General features: G+C 44.2%; 1 protein-coding gene across 1 annotated transcript in view; it reads left to right on the top strand.

The window, feature by feature from the left end:
• The window catches only part of PDGFD (platelet derived growth factor D), a 1,219,073-nt gene that overhangs the window by 9,674 nt on the left and 1,189,476 nt on the right, over positions 1-19,923 (top strand). The window lies entirely within an intron of this gene.

Consider the following 19,923-nt stretch of genomic DNA (forward strand, 5'->3'; position numbering starts at 1 on the left):
GCCTTTTGTTACTTCTTGTGCTGAATGAGCTTTGCATGTGTTCTTGGAAATGTCAGTAAGAACATCACTCACTCTATGGCTGTCATCGTTTTCATACATCATCTTCCATTGATGAAAGCTGTAGCTAGTTGTTGCCATTGCCCTCATGTACAATTCCACTGACAATCCGCTCAGCACTTCATATGTTTCATATCATCATCTGTGATGTCCTGCCAGATATTGGCATTCTCAATGATGGCATTGAAGTCATCATCAACCCATAACACATGTTGTACTTCTTGTACATCACTTTACCAATTTTGGAGACTTATCCAGTGATGACATGTGTGTGGAATGTTTCTGTTCTGTTATAAGGGCATCTTGGCAGGAGTAGTAGTTCTCATTAATCTTGAGCTGTGTGCACTGGTAACCCTACTTTACCTCTCCCGGTCGCCCATGACCTGGGTTGCACAGTGTGAGATGAGCTGAATTTCATGTCATGCAGAATTCCACTGTGTATAATCAATGTAGCTGTCACGTGTGCGTGTGCAGTTTACATGTGCTTTCCTAACCTGTAATGCTTTGACTCTGTGGACCTCTGACATCATAGGATGTTTCATACAATTATGCTGTGGTCATTTTTGCTGGTGCTTCTTGTTGTCTTTTCTGTGCATGTTTAATATGTCCCGTAGCTGTGCTCTTGTGTTTCTGTGCTCACCATAAACACATATGTCCATGGTGCTTTAGCAAAGTCATAGAACCTTGGCACTCATGTGAGTGTACATGCAAGCTGTTTTGGTTAGGAACAGGTGATGTGAATACATGGTGTGTGTATGTCATAATCATGGTGCAATGTGTGATCCATGTAACAGTGTACATCTGCACACAGTAGTGTATGGAGGGATGTGGGCAACAGGTGCTGCACGGGGGCCCACTTTGGGGATGGAAATACACAGACATATGAATTCACTCCCTTGTCCAACTTCATTGTGCATGCATGTACAAAGTCAGCAATCCATAGCGTATGTTCCTGGTGTTCTGCAATCAGTGCAATTGGTTAGGGTGTACTTCACTGCCCCACCAACAATCCAACATACTGTGAGTGTGTTTCTTCAGTTCGTGCTTGACAGGTGATGTTTCTGTTACCACTGGTAACAGTGCTGTGTGATGTGCTTTGTAGCCAGGCACTGTGTATGTGTCTGGTGAGCCGTGATGTTCACACATGTCATTAGTATATTTAGGGGGTCATTACGAGTTTGGAGGCAGCCATGGTGCTATTCGCGCCATGGCTGCCTCCAAACCTAGGTCCGGGTCCGGTCTGGTTGAATGTGGATTTACCAGGACATTCCGGCCTCTGCGGATCCTTTAAGTCCCCATTCAACCAACCATTCCCCATTCCCATTTGAGCTCCCTTAGGGCTTAATGGGAATAGGGAAGTCGCTAATTACGGGCCCGCAAATAGAGGACCCATTATTAGCGCACAGGTCCCTTAGCGGGACCCGCAAAAGACGTGTGGTCAGACCACACGTCCTTTGCGGGTCCTGCTAAGGGACCTCAGAATTGGGCGGTAAGGGTTTAACGGCACCGGCATCATTACCGTTGACTGTTAACCCTTACCGGCCAACTCAGAATGAGGCCCTTAGTCTTCTCAGTTGACTTCATGTGCAGGAAGCTTTATGTTACATATGTGTACATGCCCATAAACACTACTTCTAATTCAGTGTGCATTCAGTGTGCATGTGCGCTGCACTGGTTTTCTGTAGATGTGACATCACAACATTGTGATCCCTGTACTGCTGAGTTCTTGGTTGAGTGTAATAGGAATTTTACGTGATTGCACCGAATACAAAATGTGCCTTCAAAACGAAATATACCCGTTTTTGGTTTGAAGAAAAGTGACAATTTACGAGAACACATGGTATATACTGATTCACGCAAATGCCCCTTCAGACAACAATTCCTGTTACGTGTTAGGATGTTTTCTTTTTATATATATAACGGTAAATCTCAAAGTCAAAAGAGTGGTGTAACAAAACACATGTCCATGTCAAGAGAAGTACATTAGAATGAACGACTCATGTTGCCCTATAATAAGCTTGGCTACCCCACCTAGCTTTAATTTCTTCAGTAAAAATCGAAAGCAGGGTAAGGGAGGTGATGTTGATCTCTTGCTGAAATCAGATTGGCAGATTCATGAATCCCCTACTGAATGTGACAACTGTGAGATTTTTCACATAAAACTAATCTCTAATGAGAACTGCTGCATTAACCTTATTCTTATCTACCGTCCCCCATGAAACTATGCCCAACTTCAATGAAGAACCTATACACCTACTTACCCCTTGGAACAGATCAAACAGTTCCACCATTGTTCTTGGAGATGTACATTACTGGCTTGGTAACCCAAGATACACGTATGCCAATGACTTGAAAAAACAGCTAAATGGCACAGATTTTAAAATCTGCAGCAATGAGCCAACATATTTAAGTGGCAGTATCCCAGACTGGATTTCCGCGAGAAACATCACCTTGGAAATTACTGATACAAGTGCTTGCCCTTGGTCGGATCACCACTTTGTAGAATTCAACATTCATTTACCTAATAAACCGTTAAAAAACATCCTCTGTCCAAAAAAATAATCAGCAGGAACCTGAAAATAATTAACTAAGGAGATCTACAAACATGTCTTAAACAGATCGATTCAGATCCCCCAGAAACATTAGTTAATCTTTATAACTCCCAGCTTCAAAGTTTCCTGTATAGAGTTGCTTCACTGAAACCAGAAACGATCCGAGATAAAAATGGTAAACCCACTTGATATACCCCTGCCCTGTCCCAGACAAAAATAAAGAAAAGACAGCTTTAACGTATATGGGTAAAAGACCCAACTTGTGAAAACAAAGAAGCTCGGAAAAAAAAGCACTATACATATAAAATACAAACCTACAAGGCCAAAAGGAATTTCTATAACAATGAAATCGAGTCGACAGAAAATGACTCTAAGAAGTTGTTTGAAATGTATCAGAGTCTTGAGAAACCTAAACTACAACCCGAGCAGTTCAAACCCCCAAACCAGAACTGTAACAGGGTAGAGCAATCGTTTGCAAACAAAATTGCATTGGCCTGCTCAAAGATCTCTGACCCTTTAAAACAACACTCTTCTCACCAACATCTACCTTTATGAAACAAAGCCCAGCAAACCAATAGCTTTTCTTTCTTACCCATATCTGAAGAAATGATGCTTCAATCTTTAAAATCTACGCGTCCTTAAGGAGGTGGTAGTCACCCCTCTTCCTAGGAAACCTGGCCTAGAACAAAACAACCAGAGCAATCTCGCCCAATTACCAATACACTATTCTTGCTTAAAGTGATAGACAAAATTGCTACAACGCAGTTTCAACAACATCTGGAAAGTTGCAATATTCTTCACCAAAAACATTCTGGTTTCCACGCTGTTCATGGCACAGAGACAGCATTAGTAGATCTGCAAACTCATATACTAAGCACCAGGGATGTAGGAAAATCAGCCCTACTAACACATTTAGACTTATCCTTGGCTTTTGACCTGCTTGAGCATACTTGCCTCCTGGACTGTCAACGTACTTTCAGGCAATGCTCCAAAGAAACATCTAATTAGATTTGTTCTTTACTTGGAAATAGGAAATTAAGAGTGTGTTGGGGTGAGGCAGTTTCAGCTCTTGAACTTGTACAAGATGGAGTTCCGCATGGGAGCCTGTCTATCCCCCTCATTGTTTAATGTATATATCAAGCCACTCTGTGATCTCCTGACGGCTCTAAATCTACATTTTGCAAACTATGTCTTTATGGAACTGAGCGGAAACTATGAGCATGACTTGGCACAGGTAAACCACTTATTCAGCCTGATCAATGGCTGGATGACACAAACGTTGTTGTGCCTGAATCCATCAAAAATAGAACTGATGATTTTCAGTTCGACACATGCTAGATCCAAACTCAGTGTGGCATACTGCCACATGAACATCAGAAAAAAACACATACAAATCCAAGACAAAGTTGAAACACTGGGTGTATGCATGAATGCTGCGGTGAGCTCAGAGGCACTTGTGGACGGAGCAATTAGCAGTACACAATACCATCTGAAAGTACTGAGGCAGGCCAACTCCCTACTGTCTCAAAAAAACAGGACGAATTTGTCAAGATATGATATGCTATGATAATGTATTTATATTGCGCTTGTACACAAGTGTTTCATAGCACGACAAGGCAAGGGAGGGGAAACAGGGGAGAGCAAAACAACGATTTTACTAGGCTCAGTGACATTGAGAACGTGCAAGTGCATGGGAAAGGGAAAGGGGGAAAAGTGTATGGAAGGGGGAGTGTGGAGAGTGCGGAGCAGAGGAGAAAAGAATAAATAATAAATAAAAATAAATAGATAATAGAGGCAGTAAACAGTGGTAGTGCAGACAACAAGTGGCAAGTGCTGTGTTTAAGGCAGCAGACTGGGTAAGTCTGATAAGTGCAGAAAGAGAGCAAAAAGGGGGATTGGGAGACTGTATGGGTACAGATACAGTCCCCATTGCAGGGGGTGTCCAGAAGGGTGGCAGGGTGAGAAGGAATCTGGGCCCAGGGGACAGAGGGTGACCAGATTCATGGTGCCAAGAGAGAACAGATCAGAAGGGGATAGGGGGAGTGAAGGTAGAAGCAAAGAGGAAGGTCTTGAGCTGCTTCCGGAACCAGCGATGGTTCTCCTCAAGTTTTAGAGTGGCAGGGATGCTGTTCCAGAGGGAGGCCCCAGCTGAGGACATAGATCTACCCCCAGCTTGTTTCTTTGAAAAACGACTGATCCTGAGGCAGTTAGAGGTAGAGGACCAAAGAGCTCCAGATGGGAGGTATTTGTGGAGGGATAGCTGAAGGTATTTTGGACACAGGCCCCAGAAGTCTTGTGGACAATGCAGAGGGTTTTGAATTTAATCCTTGCATCCACTTGGAGCCAATGGAGAGATTTCAGAACTGGAGAGATATGATACCCAGGCTTGAGAACAAGGGCAAGTCTTGCAGTCCTGTTCAGGATTAGTTGCAGAGGGCGGAGAGTAGAGGCAGGTAGATTTAGAAAGAGACTGTTACAGTAATCCAGACGCTGTTGCAATAGCCCAACCTATAGAGAACCAGAGCTTGGGAGACAGTGAGCTTCTGGGGAAGGAGAGGAAAAGCAGTGTACCTCTGAGGAGGTGCAGAAGGAAGTTTGACTTTTTAGAGACATCAGAGATGTGGGCAGAGAAGGGAAGTGTGGAGTCAAAGATGACCCAGAGGTTCTTAGCCCCACAGGTGGGGGTAGGAGGAGAACCAAGGGAGGCCGGCCAGAGGTTGAGGGGAAAGGATGGTGAAGGTGTGCCGATGAGGAGGAGCTCATTCTTGCTGGCATTCAGACAAATATCATTGGCGGCACACCAATCTTGAATGGCAGTTAGGCAATCAGCGATGAGAGAGGGAGAGGACGTGGACAAGGGCAGCCTGAAAATGAGCTGAGTGTTGTCAGCGTAGCACTGGAAATTAGAGCAGAGAATGGCAATGCAGTGGGCGAGAGTTGCCAGGTATTGGTTGAAAAGACAGGGTGAGAGGTTAGACCCCTGGGGAACACCACAGGTGGAGATGGAGATAGATGATAGGAAGGACCCAAGTTAGACCAGAAGGGTCGATCAGAGTGGAAAGAGTTCATCCAGGTCAGACCCTGTGTGTATGGTTCACCGTGTCGAAGGCAGAAGAGAGATCAAATAGGATGAGGACAGAGGGAATGTTAGAGTCAAGGTTGGAGAGCAGATCTTCACGGATGTTCAGGAGAGCAGTTTCCGTGCTTCTGGCAGCTCTTAAGTCAGACTGGTGGACATGGAGAGAGCCAATAAAATCAGAATGATGGTTAAGCTGAGAGATGGCCAGCTTTTCCAGGAGTTTGCCCAGAAAGGGAGTAATGGAAATTGGGCGATAGTTAGCCAGACACGAAGCATCAGCTATGAGCAATCATTATGCCCCGCCTTGACTACTGCAATGCTCTTCTGGTTGGGGAAAATACCTGTAGCATTAAAAAACTACAGATAATACAGAATTAAACTACATGGATCATCTATGACATCCCCAGGAGAAATCTACATTGGCTACCACTGTCAGCCAGAATATGGTTCAAAGTACTTGCCCTGAAACATAAATGCATTCACGTAAATGCCCTGATATACCTAAAGGAAAAGATAAAACCCTACATTCGTTCTAGACAACTCCATTCTAGCAACAAGGACATGCTGACTGCACCCAGGAGTAAAAATTGGAGGGGTCTGGGCAGATTCTTTGACATATTCTCAGCTCAAGCCTGGAAATCTCTACCAATAATATTGAGATTGGACACCAAAAAGCAAGTTTTTTGGTAGCAATTTAAGACACTCCTGTTTGACTAACTTCTCCCCTATCTAAAAGCTGTATTAGTCACCTTCGGAATGAAATGTTATCCTGTTTATTAGTCCGGTGTGTACATGCAGCGCCCTGATCCCTGAGGACTTTTGGCACTCTATAAATACAAAAACGAATATGAGGAGCGCTAGCGCCCGTTTATTTTAACATGAGTGTTGTATTCAGCAAGGGAGATATATTAAACCCCATGGGAACAACACAAGTAGAGCGAGAGATAGAAGAGAGGAAAGACCCCAGTTGGACCTTAGAGGGTAGTTCGGTGAGAAAGGAGGTCAACCAGGCCTTATCAGTACTACCAAGGTTGTTGTGGAGGCAAGTGAGCAGGATGGCATGGTTGACCGTGTCAAAAGCAGAGGATGGATCGAGGAGAATGAAGACAGAAGGGAGATTAGAGTCAAGATTGGAGAGCAAGCCTTCACAGGTGTTCAGAAGAGCAGTTTCCTTGCTTCTGGCAGCTCTGAAGCGAGACTGGTGGTCATGGAGGCAACCAACAGATTCAGAATGTAGATTAAGCTGGGAGATGGCCAGCTTCTCCAAGAGTTTACCCAGGAAGGGAGTGATGGAGATCGGGTGATAGTTTGCCAGAGATGAAGGATCAGCTGAGGTCTTCTTCAGCAGGGGGTGCACAAGAGAGTGCTTGAGGGGGAGGGGAAAGTTCTGGTGGCAAATTAGCGATTGCCAACATCAGCCAATGCTGAAGCAAGGGTGGTCCATAATGCTTCTGGATGAGCAGGCAAGAACCTGCTTTGACAAGACTTTCATAGATTGGATGTGTCTAGAAACACTGTCATGGCTGAACAGGAGAAAGGAGGAGAAAGGAGTAGGAGAGATGGCCTCAGACGGGCCAGGAGTGGTAGAGGAGGAGGAAGAGTAGGTAGAGGAAGAGAGGGAAGACAGATGTCCTGAGTTTTAGTAGTGGAATGAGAGGCCAAGGCCATGCAGAGGGAACAGGAGAGGTAGGGACTGCAGCAGGATTGTCCAGCTCTTTGCAGATTTTGAAAATTGATTCCTCTGTAATCTGCCCCAGTTAAGCACCTCCGAAAAGCAGCCAGTTTTGCAGGAATCCATTGTAAATAATGTGCAATTTGTAGGCAGCACTTACATTTTTTCAAGACGGGGTGTAAAAAGGAAATTGTAAAGGTGATTTTGTCCTTCCCGTAGCAAAATTGAAAATTGCTTGCAGTGACCTAGTAGGACCTAAGTGCTATATATATTTTTTTAAATGCTATAGTTTAATATTAAAATTTTCATTTGTCGGAATTTCTGGCTGATTTGTTTCATAGTGTTGAGGGTGTGAGAGTTTATTTGTAGTTTTTGTCTAATTCCAGTATTTTTTGAAGAAATTGGCAAATGGCGAAAATACATTTTTTTAATTTGCCGTTGTGCTAATATTAGTGGTCTCCTGCATGCATTTACTGCGTCATATGATTTCCCTAAAACGTGTTGTTGAAAGGTATTTCTTGTAAACAGATCAGATACCACGTTAGAGCAAAAACAGCATGTTTGATGCTTGCAGCATGGTTAAAGGGATACATGCTCAGGTGCTACTGAAGAGTTACCCAAAGATGTCCCAGATAGAGATAGACTGCCTTACAGTCACTCAACCTCATTGGCAATAAAACAAAGAAACAAACAAACAATATTGTGGGCAAAAATTGCAGACTAAAATACAAACTACTATTTAAACTCCAGGCTTACTTTATTTTCAAATAAAGGTTGTTAAAAAATGTGACAATTGCTCTGTGTCCTCCCAAAGAGTAAAATGCGGCATATACCTGCCACTCTTTACTTCTTTACTTTTGCTGGCATAAAACAAAACACACTGACAAGATGAAGGAGTTGAGCACGGCAGATATCCTATCTCGTATCTGTGGCTCACATCCTCCCTGCCACTGCAGCAAAATTGGGCAGAGCAGGACATTGCGCTGTAAAAGCATTAGGCCTCGCTTGTAAAGGTCAATTTCCTTCTCCTACCCTTTGAAAATGAGGCTGAAAGGCTTTTTTGATCAAGTGACATTTTATGTAACAACGTAATAGCAGATTCCACCAGTGGATTTTCATGGATTGAACTACAAGACCTCAGTAGCTGAATTACAGGGAGGCACCAAAATCGGACGAAACCCATTTCGAGAGAGAGGTTAAATGTTATGAAATGCAGGAACCTATCCACACGGATAGAGTGAGATTACATCAGGTATTCACACTCACCGAAGAGGGCGGCAAAAAGGCCTGAATAGCCCACTTTACTGTCAGAAATCTCTATTCCAAGAGATGCAACATCTACCACATTTTAGACTAGCTCTGACTTGCACTCATTACCACCACCGAACAATAATACAGAAGGGGCACTAAGAGCGGGCAGTACCAGTAGAATGCTACGATGGTGCTGCCTTCTCCGTTCCTGCTGACAGTATTTTTACATCCGTCGGGACCCACTGCTCATTACCGGCAGCATTCTGCAATGGGAGGACGCGTGTTGCCCCGGCAGTATTCCAGGTGCCATTTGGGCATTCCACTCATTTTTATGTGTGTATTGAGGCTCATGATCTTTTGCTGAGCACCAACGTCCTGGCATTTGGAAAGAGTGCTCAGTGGCCTGATGAGCTGGTCTCGCTGTGCGCCTTCCTTGGTATCCGTGGCTCTGCCCTTTAGTTGCTTTGGTGTTGGGGACGCAATGCTACTAACATATGAACCCTAAATAGATCTGAGTTCTGTATTAAAAGACTTGTTTCTAATACACTAAGGTGGCCTCTTCCGGAAATAGCTGAGACATGCTGAGAGGAAACCCTTCCGGGGCTCGAGTGCAGAGCTGGCAGCATGATGTGTACTTTGAAGATGTTTCTCTGCTCCACGACTCCATGGAATGACTTTCCAGCAACCTTCTGGGCAGCTGCTTATTTTTAGCTCAGGCGTGCAGTATCAACACTTCTGTGAGGGTGAATGCAGCGGTGTGCCGTTCGGGAAACCAGAAGCCATCCGTGACAAAGAAAACGGAATCAGCTGTTGTATTAGTTTGCCGCACGTGAAATTCCAAGTGTCCTCCAGAAGTCAACACGCACATCAAACCGTTTCACCTAGAATGTGCCTGAAGATATACACTCTGACTCGGAAAGGAATACCTCTGATGCACGGTATGCGTATACCTGATTTGTGAACAGGCACTCTAAAATGGATAGACCGAACTCTGAAAGGTAACCTCTGTGTGATGTGGGTGCTAGGTGAGCACTTCGCTGTCACCAGCACTCAATTCAGAAGCACACACAACCAGTACATACATATGATTGACATCCTCCTACTCATGTTGATGGGGAGATGAACGCCTGTGTACATTAGTTCACCCACAAGCTCCACCCACGTGGGTGTTGTGATTGCGTTTTAGAGGGCATGATCTTAAGGGTCACTTCCTGTGGAAGACTTATATGGGAATTGCTGGAAATTGCGAATATTATGATTGCTGGGAATCCAAGAGAAAGTGTGCTATCTTGCAATGTATTTGATAAAAGACACCCTTTTTTATCAGCCTGGCAGGACATTTCTAGGAAAGAAATGCGGATATTATCACAACCATTGAGAGATATTGGGCCTCACTATAAGTATGGCGGTAAGGCAACAAAGACGCCGGTATCGCTACTGACACCGTTACTACCATACCACCATACTACAAGTACTGCTCGCGGGTGCCTATGCAGCCACCAGGTTTGACCTGGTGGCCGTACCGGCACCCACGAGCATAACAGGACTGTAGCACTGGTACTGTTATTAACGGTACCGGTGGTACCACCTTCCTCATTCCCATTCAACCCTATGGGGCTGAATGGGGATGTGGAGTCCCTTATCACCGGCTCCCACGAATGGGCAATTATCGGGTCCACCAAACTCGGCATGATCCGGTAATTGCCCATTTGCGGGTGCTGGTAAAATTATGGGTCGTAATGAGGCCCATTCTGTATAGCATTAATATTCGGCTAGTCATCATCTTTATGACACTCACTTGGCTATATACTGAGCAATTTTGCCACTTTGCACTTTGTGCACCTTCCATCATGATTGCTTTTCCACAAGTTTAGCAGTGGTCTTGGTATGCCTTGGAGGAGATCTGTTAGCCAAAATGGTACTGGCTTCCCTTCTTACTTCCCGCCTTTTTAGCCACATTATATTGACAGTCATGTGCGACCCTCCATAAATAGCACCTTCATCAGAAGCATCAGATCATATACTGATTGCTTATCTGGCTGTGTCCTCATTGGTTTCTATCCTAAACATGAGGCACATACATAAACCAGCAGGAACATGGCATGCTTGGAAGGCAGAGGTAAGATTTAGCCCAGAGCATGGAGAGGTAAAATGGTTGCTGGGTTGATGTCAGAGAAGGGACAAATCAAAATGAATGCCAGTAACTCGCAGATAGTGTACATATTCTGAGCTTCTTTATTGGCTGAAACTCGGACAATACTTGATCCAAAGACTGCCTTAGCAGACTGTGCTGGGTGTTAAATGCCTGAAGATAACGTAAAGGCCAGAGCTAAACCATCAATGTCTCTGGTGCCATTAAAGACTGGAAATTCACACTATTATAGATGTTAAGGCTATTGGTACCCTGGCATTAGACCTGGGGGCTTTTTTAGTTTCGGCTATTAGGTGGCACTAACTATACGCAAAATGGTTCATTGGATTACAGTTAGGAGAAAGAATGGACGTTAGGAGGGAAACAAAGTTTATGGGTGTTGTTTGTCTTTTTACGCCTCAATGACCACTTATGGCCATGCTAATAGCAATGGCCACTACCACCCTACCCCTCCATGCCCAAAAGACACCCATGCTCTATTGTATAGTAACATTAGGGCTTGTGCTTTATAGGGGCAGCCAGTGTTATTTCTAAACAGGCTACTAAGGTATAGTGATTTAATTACAGCTGTAAATGAGTGCCTGGTGTAATGAAAATGTCTTAACCAATTGTGCCTTCAGTCTCTTGATTTCTAAGCAATATATGCATTCTCACACCTTGTCTGTGCACTGTAGTCCTAGCAAAGGTAACCGTTGTATCTTGTGTATAGGTAATACATATGAATTTAGCTAACAATTGTCAGCATATGTCCAGGTACTCCAATCTTTTCTCAGCTTTTGGCACCTTATTGCTGTTAAGGGACTTCAATTCAGCACTCCAACTAAGTCAATGCCTGGTCTGGGATGCCCAAAGGAAGCCCTTATTTATATATTTTTATGACAAGTTATAATCTGGATGATAAACCCTTATATAACGCCCCTCTCTTTGAATCCCCTTGACCTCACTGATCCAAGAAGTAGGTTTGTTTTGCAATTTACAAATTTATTGGAAAATTAACCAAGATATATATATCACACTTTTATAAATAAATTAATATTTGATAAGACTCTTATGAAGATAATGTTGATCAACAATGGATCCTAGCACACTTTTTTATCAGTTAGGAGTTGGTACAGAAAGGATAAAATAGCTGAGAATGCTTTATGGTTTCAAGGAAGAGTAATGGTGGAAAAGAATGCAGTACAGAAATAAACTGATACGGTTTCAACAAGAATAATATAATCACTTTTCCCCTTGTGGCAATTCACCCCCCCCTATGTATTGTAAAGAGATGGAAGAAGAGCACACAATTTTCAGGGATACAATCAAGATGTGATACAGATTGAGTTCAAATTCTAGTAATCTTGGAGCAACCGGTATGCTTTTAAAACATGCAGAAATATTTTGAATGTGATTTGTACTGAAGTGAAAATATGCTAAAAATGATTTTAATTCCCTATAGGAGATTCAGGGTAGGTGATAGCTACTTAAGATTGGTTCAGGTCAACACTACCAATGAGTCATGAGGGATTATTAGGTTGAAAACGGATTTCAGCAATGCAAAGCAAAAGATAGCGATTTTATTTTTTACAAGTGGTGAAATGAGCTAGATGCAATTCGCGGCACTTTTTTCCGAATGCGTCGAACGTGATTACGGAAAAACTATAGGGAATAGAAAGTCGGTTCTGGGTTCGTTGGAAAGCTCAGGAACTTAGCTTTAAAATGGAAGTTAAATCCTTCCTTCCTAGTACATGCGGTTCCAAAGATACGGACAATTTTGTGGAGGTAGATTTTCAGAAATTAAATAATGATTCAGAATGGCAAATTACACTTTCACAGGTTTAAAATCAGAGAATGGACACACGATTTCTATGATGCAGTTCTGGACAGGTTAAAATGGTTTAAATCAGATTATTTTAGACTAAGAGATTGGTTCTGGCACAGTTTTCAGGATACTCACTCCTAGTCTTGTAAGGAATCGGCCTCCGTCACCGATTTGGTCAACAGGTTTAGCTGCGGTTCTCTCTGCTCTGCTGGTCTGGATCTCTGGTTCTGGCAAAAGTTCTGGCACTGCACAGCACTCTGGTCTTCTATCGGCACTGCACGGCGGTCTGGATACAGCTCTGCTTTCTGGGTTCTCGCACAGGGTTCTAGCCAGAATCAAACAGCTCGCCCGGCTGTTGTATCAGGTTGCAAAAGATTTTGAGGCCTGCTGAAAAGGATTCAGCTTGTGGTTTGGCCCCTCTGCTTTAAGTTCTGGAGTCTAAGTTCTGGATCTGAAGTCTTCTGCATAGTGTCTGGTCCGGCAGAGTGCTTCACAAGAAATCAGTTTGAAATGGAAAAGTGAATGTGTCTTTCTGGGTCTTAGTGGCTCATTTTATGTCTTTTGAAAGTGGGTGGGAAGGCTGACTTTCTATGCCCAACCCTCTGAGGATCCTGGCAGGTGAGAGAATCTACCATCCTCTGATTGGGGAAGAAAATGAAGTGTCATCGTGATGAGGTAGTTTTATGGGTCAGAGGATCCTCCCCTTGTCAATTTGCACACAAATCTATTTTTGATCCAAATACATATTTATCTATGTACAATTTTTCTAATGTTACATGTCCAGTTAACCTATTTTCTGTAGCACCAAATCATCTGATCCCTGTCTTTGTAAGATGTCGTGTCCACTTCTGACAGAATTCTGCCCTTTTCATCAAGAACACAACCTCTAAACTTTTCCAGATTTACACAAACGTGCGCAAGGAATATGGCCATCAGATGATAAAGTGTCAGATTTATAACATACAGACATTTGGAGTAATACCTTATTTTCCGCTACTACCCCCCAGAACATACCACAGAGTCCTAACACCTCTTAAAATGTGCACAGAAAAATCACAAGAATAAATGATATTATTATATAATTTTGACAATTTCGTACTATGAATTATCCATCTTTTTAAAATTATGCTCTGGCCCAGATGGGTGTGATTTAGGTTCCAAAGCACATGGGGGGATTTCTGTCTGTCCCTGCCTCCAGCTCACGTGGCTCCCAGAAGCACTGCTCCTCCCAGTTTCTTCCAAGAGGAAGCCATTTACGACCCCCCTAATTTAACATTTGCCTGAGCCAAGGAAAGCTCATTGTTCTGTTTCCTGCAGCCCCAGGTACTCCACCCCTAGATTCTAAGTTCAAAACTATGACATTTAAACAGTTGCAACCTATGTGACACTCAAAAGTAGGTCACTCATTTATTTTAAACATTTCAATTTTAGTGGTTTTAAATCCCATTTCACTTAAGCTGCTGACATCCACTGCTCAGCCAGTTTTGTTATAAACATTGCTTTAGGCTCTTCATCTTTCCAGATTTTTTATGCACACAAGACTACATTCTGCCAAATGTCTGCTGGTGTTCAGTGAGATTTTTGAATATCTTGTAATGTTTAAAATAGGCATTTCTAGCTTGCATTTCAGAGAAACAAATGTGATTTCAAAGCGTTTTTTTAGCTAACCGACACTGCTGTTTTTCCTTTGGCACCACGTTTCACTCATGGCGCTTCTGGCCCATCACGCTCGCACTGATGGGTGGCAGGTCAGGTGACCATTTTGGTGTGCACAAAACTGCGCGGTTTCCTGGATTCTGGCGCAAATGTGGGCTTTTCGGCCATCTTGGATTTTCTAAGCCGACAGCACCAAATGTTGTAGCCTAATAATTCAAACGTGGGTCAAGACACCTGACATTTCCAGGTATTACTGTCTACCTCTGCGCTTTGAGCAGGACCTTCTAAAGTTCCAGAAAAGCCTCAAGACCTTTCTCTTTACCTCTTCCCTCTGCTCCTCTCTTCCCTGCTAATCATACAGTAGCCTGACTGATGTGCAGGGCCCTAATGTAACCTCGGGGCACAGACCCCTCACATCTCTCATCCCAGCTTCTGTCTTACTGCACTTACTTAGGCTCAGCCTTCCCACGAGAGGTTGCACTTACATTTTCTCTTCTTAGCTCTTCACCTCGAGCACTTCTCCATGAGCACCACAGTACCTATCCATTAACCCGCTCCCCTCTGCACTTGCACGTTCTGAACACTCACAAGGCATAGTAGGTTTGTCTCCTCTCCCTATTATTCTCATGATTTGTTTGTACTATTAATTCAATTATTTATTTTTATGGAAATCATTGTCTACCTTCCCCTGCCCCCACCCTGTTGCCCTGTGGGCACTTTGAAACTGTTTTGCTAATTGTACAAGTACCTAAGAAGTGACCAATACATAAATAAATCAATGGCAAGCCTTGGCAAATGCCTACACCATGACTATCCAAAAGCCAAAACTGATGGATTTTCCATTACTTGTTTGAACTTGGTCTTGCTCCGAGTGGAATGTAATCAGAGCACACTTTTCCTTATGCAAAAAAAAACATTAAGAAATGGCTGAATTGGAAAATGAATGTAGCTCCTTATTGGATAAATGAGCCCGCTTTATATTTCTTTCATGGATGTGATGCCAGAGACAGGCAAAGAGTCACCAAATGATAACAATAAAAAATACAAGAGGTTTCCAAAGGCCAGAGGTTACAGGTGGCTTGGGAACACTTGAGCACTGTCGGTGGCAATTTCCCAGGTTCTAGCATCCTCGAGCCACATTACAGAAACGATCACCAATGGAAGTGTATATTTTGGGATGTATTAGCATCATAGCAAAACATGTTCTTAGCACACAATGGAAACATTATTTAAATCATATTTGCACCGGGGCAATCTTGTCCCATATTAGCACTAGAGCAAACATTGTCCTGGTGAAGAAAATGCATTAAAATAACATGGTGTTTGCCCTAATGTTAATACTGTGAAATGTTGCACTTGTACCAGTGCACATTTTCTATAATAAGGCCCCAGATTGGTTGGTGCTAGTGTTCCTTAATTAATTGCATGGGTTCTAATCAGTCGGTCCTTGTCATAAAGGGACCAAAGGTACACACCCGGGCCCTGATTTACAAAGCGTTTTTCAATGGGATTATTGTAAAAGGCTTTTATATGACAGGCCCACTATGCTTTAGAAAAAAAAGAAAACACCCATTGCAGTTTCTAAACATCAAAATTAAGCCACAAGCTTCACGTCGTTATCAGTTATCTGCAACATTGAGCTCTCACGATGCTTTGGACTACAACTTTCAGCAGCCCTTTGTTGCAACATAATGGGACGGGATCATGGGAGTTGTAGGTCCACACATCTGGAGAGACAATGTTTGCCGGCCTCTTTTTCATGGTCAACAGAGCGAGACATCATTTGAAAAGCAGAATTAGTAGACAACAAACTATGTTGTGAAATTGTGGTTGTAGGTTTCTCATTAGAGTCACCAGAAACGTATGGGAAATGAAGATGACTGAGTGTGGTAAAGTCATTCATTTATAGAGGACTTGAAATTGAGTTGTGGAGTCAAGGGGGACCATGAGTGATGTAGGAGAAGCAAATAAGTCTTTTTGTCTGAAATCTGAGCCCAAAGTGGCGGTACTTGAGGAGACATACAGGAAGAAGACTAGGATGGCAGCACGGGATGAACAGTGTACTAGGTGGCTACCTTTGAAATCATGTACAGACTAGTATTAGGGAATACACACTGAACAAACATAAATAGCTGCAGAGCAGGAGTGCAACTTTTGTGTCATGACTCAAGGGACATATTTCATGTTAATACTGTTTTCAACTAATGACCGTCTATCATAGCTAAGTGGGCCCTTTCTGCTTTGAATATTATCCACTATAGGCTGACCATCCCTGAGCATTTGCGGCTGGGAAGTTGAGAGGACGAATTTATAAAATGCCGGTCGAATGAATAATTGCTTACTGTTATATAGTTAACATTCGGAGCCAATGTGTATGGCTTTCACTCTGGAGCTGGCTATTATTTGCAGATACATCCTTAATGAATGCCTCCAAGAGCATCATAAAACGTGGGAAAAGTTGCACAACTTGCAGAGGAAACACAGGTTGAAATGCGAATCTGTGGCTGCTTGTCCCAAGTGGTGACGTGCAGGCATTCCAAGGAAGCTATCGAGCTCCGATCACACTCCACCCCACGACCCCTCCTACTAATGCCAACAAACCTCGGAACAGTGTCCCTTCCTTCTCTGGAACATGAGAGGAATTGCAAATGTGTCAACTAGTAGATAACATGTTTCGGCAAAATAGCTGTGTATGCAAATGTTATGAGCATTCAGAATATAATGAGCACCACATTCCATAAATCAAGCGACTTTAACCTTTTGAAGGTCAATCATTCGCTCCACCTTTGAACTTTTAATTCAGCGCGATCATTGGCAAAACATCAAGCTTGATTAAGGTCATTCGGCCAGATAACATTTACTGGCAAAACAGCTGATATAATCAGACCCAAATCCACTAAATCAAGCAACAGTAACTTTTTGAAGGTCAAGAATTCGCTCCACCTTTGACCTTTTTATTCAGCGTGATCATTGCGAATGCTTGAAACTTGATTAAGGTCAGTCGGGTGACTGGTGATGGGCGATTAGTCCTATGCGGCCACTAGACGTGAACTGGAAGAATAATACTGTGAATGCAGCCGATTGTCTATGAAAGATGCGGATATTCTTTGCATACATCACAACTTTGTATTTCCCTCTAGATTTCAAGTTTAAGTTTGGATTTCAAATGTAATAGTGTTTAGTGCTATACATCTGGTGCTCATTTAAAACCGAGTCTATGACACTGTAACTATCTGGGTTTGAACCCTGAAGTTGAGCTGATTTTTAGCACCCAATCTAATATTATGGTAATTCAATAATCACTGTATCAGTACTGTCTAAACAACAAACTGAAAAATTTGTAATCAGTTCTATGTACGCAGCATGGCAAGCAGTGAATGATGAGAGAAGCGAAGCAGTGCTAGCTTTTCCCGCAGCCTACAGGTTATATGAACTGCTTCACCATGCTCTTACATATAAGAGCCTGCATGCAGGGAGACAAGGGTGTGGGGTGTTGGTGTCCCACAGGCCCTCAATCCTTCTGCTGCCGTTCCAGACCTCAGGCCCACCCACCTGTTGATCCCAGCACAGAAAAGCTCCTGACCTCCCCTGCCAGGGTGAAGTCCGCGGGGAGACAAGGGCACAGGGTGCTGGCGTCCCGCTGGCCCTCAATCCAGCTTCTGCCGTTCCAGATCTAAGGTCCACCCACCTGTTTTTCCCAGCACAGAAAAGCTCCCGGCCGCCCCCTGCGAGGGTGAAGTCCGTGGAGAGACAAGGGCATGGGATGTTGGCATCCTGCTGGCACTCAATCCTGCTGCTGCTGCTCCGGACCTAAGCCATGCCGACTTGCTGTTCCGAGCACACAAAATCACCCAGACTGCCCCCCGAGTGTGAAGTCCACAGGGAGGCAAGGGCGCAGGGTGTTGGCGTCCTGCTGGCCTGCAATCCTGCAGCAGCTGTTCTGGACCTAAGTCCCGCCCACCTGCTCTTACCAGCACAGAAAAGCTCCCGACTTCCCCCGCGAGTGTGAAGCCCACGGAGAGACAAGGGCGCAGGGTGTTGGCATCCCACTGGGGTGTTTGCGGGCTGGTGGGGCATGTGTGCTCCTCACTGCATGAAAAAATTGGCCTCATTTTCCGGGATCACTGTTAGACTACTGAAGAGCATTCATTGGTGCCTTTAGTGTGGGAACATCCATTGAAAGGTAACAACTGTTGGCTTAATGTTGAGAAACTTTGAGACTCATTGAGAACTATTGTTTGATGGGAAAGAAGAAGTGAAGCTCTGAGGATTATGTGGTGACCCCCACACCACTTCTTTCATATGGACCAGAGCACCCGCAGGGCTTTGAATTTGTCCAGAAACCTCAAAGGAAAATTCTGACTCTAAAGAGGAACTTGCGACACGCTAAAGCAGCCATCTCAGTAGTCCATGATGCCGCCACCTCAACTAAACTGGGTTTAGCGGGTACTGTGGTCCCTTTTGGAAATTGCCATCTCCTAATTATGGAAATACAGCAATTTCTGGGCAGCTCCACCGTTTTGAGTAGCCCGCTCTACGGGGTGGAGGCAGAAAGCAATACGGTTAATACTGTCACTAGGCCCGATGGTGAGAGCAATTTCATGCCCCCAGCTAAGGAATCATCTCCTAAAACATCTGTCTTTTTAGCCACCCCTCCAGACACCCTGCCCACCATTGACTTCACCACTGCAGACATGGAGCACAGCCAACAACAGTGCCAAGAGGACTTTTTATTTGTTGTGGACCCCTCGGCATCAGCACCAACGTCTGCCCATAGTAATCCCTACCCCCATCTAGGGATGAATGACACTTCTTATGTGCCCACCATAACCCCTTTAATCCTCTTTTCTACTGGGCAACCCCCACCCACCCAGCATACAGGTTGAAAGTGCGGATAGTGTCCTACGGGGGTCGGGACGTTGGTACAAGCACCTGAGGCTGCAAACCTAGCCTCCATGGGCACGCCGCTGGTCCACATAATCAAAGCTAATGGAGAAATCCTCACCCCTACTCCAGAGAAGGGGAAGGTGGGCCTACGGTCAGAAGCGTGTTACTTCTGCTTTCACACACTTGTGCTCCCCCAACTGCTGACAACCAAAAACCTGCTCCTGTCCTTATTGGAAGCTGTTGGAATGAAAGATGAAGCTGGGAATGTTATGGAATTCCAGGGGGGAGACAATAGGGTGGGTAATAAGTCAAAGGAGCTAAGGGCACCGGGGGCACTGGCCCAACTTCACCATGCGGAATCATCAGAGCCGAGCAAGGGAGTGTCTGGGCAACTTACAGGGAACACATTTAGGCCGGACAGGGTCAAACCCACAAGGGCCAATGGACATGCGCATAACCTGACCCTATCTGGCCTTGATCCCCCCAGGCCTCCACGCCCAGCGACCTTCCAACCACTGGGGCAAACTTGTAGCTTGCAAATGAACAGAACCCCCAAGGCCACTAGGATACCGGTGAAGCCAGCAAATGACCAGGCCTAAAACTTGTTTATCCCATCAGATGAACCCCCTGGGCTCACAGGGGCTATAGCTCATCAGACCATATTTCTGCATGGTGTACCTGAACCAGCATCAAAGCAGCCTAAAGTAAGGGAAGCAATGCAGAATACATGTTACCACTGGCTCCATACACTGAGAGGCTGTCACTTTTTACAGAGGGAGCAGATCATACACTGTTTTAGGACCACAAACCTGG

Source organism: Ambystoma mexicanum, chromosome 7q, assembly GCF_040938575.1.
Source record: "Ambystoma mexicanum isolate Mex_15411 chromosome 7q, UKY_AmexF1_1, whole genome shotgun sequence".
NCBI lineage: Eukaryota > Metazoa > Chordata > Amphibia > Caudata > Ambystomatidae > Ambystoma > Ambystoma mexicanum.